The 5,669-nt window shown below is 46.0% G+C and overlaps 1 pseudogene; it reads right to left on the reverse strand.

The window, feature by feature from the left end:
• Positions 1-4,317: 4,317 nt before the first annotated feature.
• On the reverse strand, positions 4,318-4,456 carry LOC125541922 (small nucleolar RNA Z247; annotated as a pseudogene).
• Positions 4,457-5,669: the final 1,213 nt, after the last annotated feature.

Here is a 5,669-nt window from a genome sequence, read left to right on the forward strand (position 1 = left end):
CGTCTTACCTCGTTAGAGGCGACGGGTTCGTGTTATGTAGCAGGGGCACACCTCCCTGATACAGCACATACATAAGTTGTTGGAGAAATTACAGGAGATTGAGACTTGAAGAACAAGAGATAGAGTTGGTTACAAGGAGATAGAGATAAAGAGAAAATACTACTACCAACCTACCAACCTATACCGATCCTGGACTCCAACAGAAAGATACGCTAGGTGGTGCATGCGCTACACATGTATGACATTTTTGACACCCTCCCTTAATCACAACTTCATCAAGTTGAGATTATGCTTAAAAGCTTCAAAACCCCTTGTTGGCAATGGTTTAGTGAATCCATCTGCAATTTGATCTCTAGAATGCACAAACCGAATGTCAAGTTGTCTTTGAGCAACCTTTCTCGGACAAAGTGAAAATCTATTTCAATAGTTTTGTTCTTGCATGAAATACATGATTTGCAGACAGATAAGTGGCACCAAGGTTGTCACACCATAGGCATGGAGCTTGCTTACTTTTCACACCAAGTTTCTTGAGCATGGACTACACCCAAATGATTTCAGTTGTGGCATTTGCTAGTGCTTTATATTCTACTTCTGTACTTAACCTGGAGACTGTAGCTTGCTTTCTAGCACGCCAGGAGATCAAGTTAGGCCCAAAAAATATTGCAAAGCCACAAGTTGAACGCCTGTCATCCAGGCATCCTGCCCAGTCAGAGTCACAAAAAGCACTGGCATGGGTAGAAGATGATCTGCTGAAGTTGAGCCCAATACTCAAACTATTTTTGACATATCTTACTATACATTTTGCAGCAGTCAAATGAACAGTAGCGGGTGCATGAAGGAACCGACATACTTTGTTGACAGCAAAAGAAATATCAGGTCTGGTGAGAGTAAGGTATTGAAGTGCTCCTACCAAACTTCTGTATTTTGTGCTGTCTTCTTGACTCAGAGGTGTACCTTATGTAAGAGATAACTTTTCTGAGCTGGAGAATGGAGTGGGTGTGGGTTTACAACCTTGCAGGCCAGCCTTATTGACTAGGCCAGTAGCATATTTTTCTTGAGAGGGATGAAGTCCATCCTTGTGCTTCTTTACCTCAATTCCAAGAAAATAATGCAAGTCTCCAAGGTCATTTAGAGCAAAATCTGCCCCAAGTCTTTCAACAGTCCTGTGATTGCTTCATCAAATGAACTTTTCACAATAATATCATCAACATATATGACGACAAATATGCATGTGTTGGACTTGTTGTAAATAAACAATGAGGTGTCAAACTTGGAAGGAATAAAGCCAAGTGTTTGCATTTTATGACAGAGACGAGAATACCAAGCCCTTGGAGCTTGCTTTAGACCATATAGTGCCTTATCAAGTTTGCACACGTAAGAGGGAGCACTTTTACTTTCAAACCCAGGAGGTTGTTTCATGTACACTTCCTCTTCTAGAACACCGTGAAGGAACGCGTTCTGTACGTCTAGCTGTCTGAGACTCCAGCCCCTGGAAATAGCAATAGACAAGACAAGGCGAATAGTTGCAGCTTTTACAACAGGACTAAATGTGTCCTCATAGTCTATACCATATCGTTGTTTGAAGCCTTTTGCAACAAGTCTAGCCTTGTATCGATCAATAGTTCCATCAGACTTTCATTTAATCCGAAATACCCACTTGCAATCAATCAAGTTTTTACCTTGCTGTGGAGGAACTAAATGCCATGTCTTATTTTTCTTTAGTGCCATAAATTCTTCATTCATTGCTTTTTGCCACCGTTCATCACCAAGAGCTTCTTCAAGTGTGTTTGGTTCACCAAGTTCACTTGTAGAACAAATCATACCGTATTTGGTTATATGCTTGTAATTAACAGGTTGTATTACCCCTTTTTGAAGTCTTGTACGACGTGGTGATGAGGTGATTTGCGGTGTAGCCACAGAGGATCCTGCAGGCTAAACAGGAGTCGCCGTTGCCGATCCCGAGAGGGATTCGCTGGCCGCTTCAGTCAAATCTGCAAGGTTTGGATCTTCTGTGGCAGGTGTTGTCGATGGATCCGCAGCAGCATCCGCAGAAGATCGCAACGGAGAGGGCATCTCATCATTGCCGCGATCAGCCTCGGATCATGCGCGTCATGATGGCGTATCCGCCTCGGATCGCGTGTGTCGGGTGACTGGGCCCAGCGCCAGGGCGCTGCTCCTGCTCTTGGCCCCACTCCTGTCGGGCGGACCGGGACGCGCCGCGTGTAGTGTTGTGGATGGACGCCGAACCGTGCGCCGCCCAGGCCAGCCGTGAGGGGCCGCATGTCAGGCGGGGATTGGCACGGAGGTGGAGACACACCTCGGCCGGTGGAAGGCGACCGAGCGGCATGCCTGGAGCAAGCAGAGCGGAGCGGGGTCCTGGCGCGCCTGACGCGTCTGCGCCTGTGGATCCCGAGGGAGATCCGGTATGCTGCTGCTGAATAGATCCCGAGGAGGATCTGCCTCCCGTCTCGTGACACATAAAATGTCGCCCTGATGAGGCGTTTTTTCACCGTTTTCTTCACCACTTGCGTCATTTTCTCCTGTTTCATCACAAAACTCAAGTGTGCCATTAGTAAGAGGATGTGTCAACAGTTGATCATCATTGTTTAGTCCCCCTTGATCAAGGCCGGAGAGATGAGGAGGTAGGAGGAGAATTTCCTTATGAAGAAGGGCGCCGACATTTGGGTGGAGATCAGCAAAGGGAAACTTTGTTTCATCAAACACGACATCCCGAGAGATATAGAAGCAACCAGTGGAGACATCGAGGCATTTGACACCTTTGTGTTGGGCGCTATATCCTAGAAAAACACACTGTTTTGAACGAAACATAAGCTTGCATTTGTTGTATGGGTGAAGATTGGGCCAACATGCACACACGAAGACTCGAAGAGATTTGTAGTCGGGTTTAGTCTGGAGGAGTCGTTCTAGTGGAGTTTCATTATTGATGACACGACTACGAAGCATGTTGATGATATGGACGGCGGTGAGAAAGGCCTCATCCCAAAACTTGAGGGGCATGGATGTGCCAGCTAGGAGGGCTTACCCAACCTCAACTATATGTTTGTGCTTGCGTTCAGCAGAGCCATTTTGTTGATGAGCATGTGGGCATGACACATGGTGTGATATGCCAAGGGTTTGAAAGAAGGAGTTTAATTTTTCGTACCCCCCCCCTAATCAGATTGTACTGCAATGATCTTTCTATCGAATTTTCATTCAACTAGAGCTTGGAAGTTTTGGAAAACTTGAAAGACATCAGACCTTTTCTTAAGAAGACAGATCCAAGAAAATTTACTTTAGTCATCTAAGAAGCTCACATAATAAGTGTGTCTACCAACAGAACTAGGGGCAGGACCGCAAACATCGGAGAAGATTAATTGCAAAGGTTTTGTAGAAACACTAGTAGATATTGGATACGGCAATTGATGGCTTTTAGCTCGTTGACAAGAATCACAAATGGTTTCAAGATCACACTCACCAACATACGGGAGCTCATTATTCCTAAGTAATTTTTCAACTAAAGAGAAAGCAGCATGTCCTAATCGATCGTGCCACCATGTTGACGAGAGTTTGGCAACACCATAGGCTTGTTTATTAAATCTTCTACGCTCCGGAAGCAACGGGTAGAGCCCTCGAACACATCTACCTCGATAGAGGATTTTGTTTGTTGCCTGATCCTTGATCAAGAAAAAATAAGGATGAAACTCAAGAAAGACATGGTTGTCAATGGCAATTCTATGAACAGAAAGAAGATTCTTATCGGCACTAGGGACATGAAAAATTTTCTTTAGATGAATTTTACGATGAGGGGTACTAAAAAACGAGTGACCAACGTGATTGATCCTCATACCTTCACCGTTGGCAGTGTAGATTTGATCTTTGCCATGGTATTTTTCCTTCATAGTGACCTTCTCGAGCTCGTTGGTGATGTGATTGGTGGCGCCACTATCAAAATACTACTTCGTGTCAACACCGTAGGAGCCATCCGCAGCCGCAGCAACTTTTTCGTCGTCTTGGGAGGAGTCATCATCTTCCTCATAGCGGTACCAGCAGTCTTTTGTCGTGTGTCCGAGCTTGCCACAAATCTGATAGCGGGGCGCGTTCGTGCGAGACCTGTTGGAGCCGCCGCCACGGCAAGGCTTGGAGTTCGTGGAGCGGCCGTTGCAGGAGTTGGAGGAGCCAACACCGTTGTTGTTGCCTCCTGACCGCCCCTTGTTGCGGGGAGATCCATGCGAGCGAGGGCCGCCGCCGCAACCGCGAGAGGCAGCATTGGCAGAGGACTTGAAGCTGCCGAAGAGCCATGGAATTGGGCCATGCGCTGATCGAAGTTACTCAGCATGGCATAGAGCTCGTCGAGGGTGATAGCCGTGACGCGGGCGTCGAGGGTAGAGACGAGCGGCTGGTAGTCGACGTCCAGCCCGTGGAGGATCTATGAGATCAACTCATCATCCTGGATAGGCTTGCTGGCGGCAGCGAGTTCATCAGCGAGGCCTGATACATCTCCAACGTATCTATAATTTTTGATTGCTCCATGCTATATTATCTACTGTTTTGTACTATATTGGGCTTTATTTTCCACTTTTATATTACTTTTGGGACTAACCTATTAACCGGAGGCCCAGCCCAGAATTGCTGTTTTTTTGCCTATTTCAGTGTTTTGAAGAAACAGAATATCAAACGGAGTCCAAACGGAATGAAACCTTCGGGAACATGATTTTCTCATCAGATAAGATCCAAGAGACTTGGACCCTCCATCAAGAAAGCCACGAGGCGGTCACGAGGGTGGAGGGCGCGCCCCCTGCCTCGTGGGCCCCTCGAAACTCCACCAACGTACTCCTTCCTCCTATATATACCTACGTACCCCCAAACGATCAGAGACGGAGCCAAAAACCTAATTCCACAACTGCAACCTTCTGTACCCACGAGATCCCATCTTGGGGCCTGTTCCGGAGCTCCGCCGGAGGGGGCATCCATCACAGAGGGCTTCTACATCATCAGCATAGCCTCTCCGATGAAGTGTGAGTAGTTTACCACAGACCTTCGGGTTCATAGTTAGTAGCTAGATGGCTTCTTCTCTCTTTTTGGATCTCAATACAATGTTCTCCCCCTCTCTCGTGGAGATCTATTCAATGTAATCTTCTTTTTGCGGTGTGTTTGTTGAGACCGATGAATTGTGGGTTTATGATCAAGTTTATCTATGAACAATATTTGAATCTTCTCAGAATTCTTTTATGTATGATTGGTTATCTTTGCAAGTCTCTTCGAATTATCAGTTTGGTTTGGCCTACTAGATTGGTTTTTCTTGCAATGGGAGAAGTGCTTAGCTTTGGGTTCAATCTTGCGGTGTCCTTACCCAGTGACAGAAGGGGCAGCAAGGCACATATTGTATTGTTGCCATCGAGGATAACAAGATGGGGTATTTATCATATTGCATGAATTTATTCCTCTACATCATGTCATCTTGCTTAACGCGTTACTCTGTTTTCTTGAACTTAATACTCTAGATGCATGCTGGATAGCGGTCGATGAGTGGAGTAATAGTAGTAGATGCAGGCAAGAGTCGGTCTACTTGTCTCGGACGTGATGCATATATACATGATCATACCTAGATATTCTCATAACTATGCTCAATTCTGTCAATTGCTCAACAGTAATTTGTTCACCCACCGTAG

This window comes from Triticum urartu, chromosome 2A, assembly GCF_056163025.1.
Source record: "Triticum urartu cultivar PI428250 chromosome 2A, HENAU_Tu73, whole genome shotgun sequence".
Classification (NCBI taxonomy): Eukaryota; Viridiplantae; Streptophyta; class Magnoliopsida; order Poales; family Poaceae; genus Triticum; species Triticum urartu.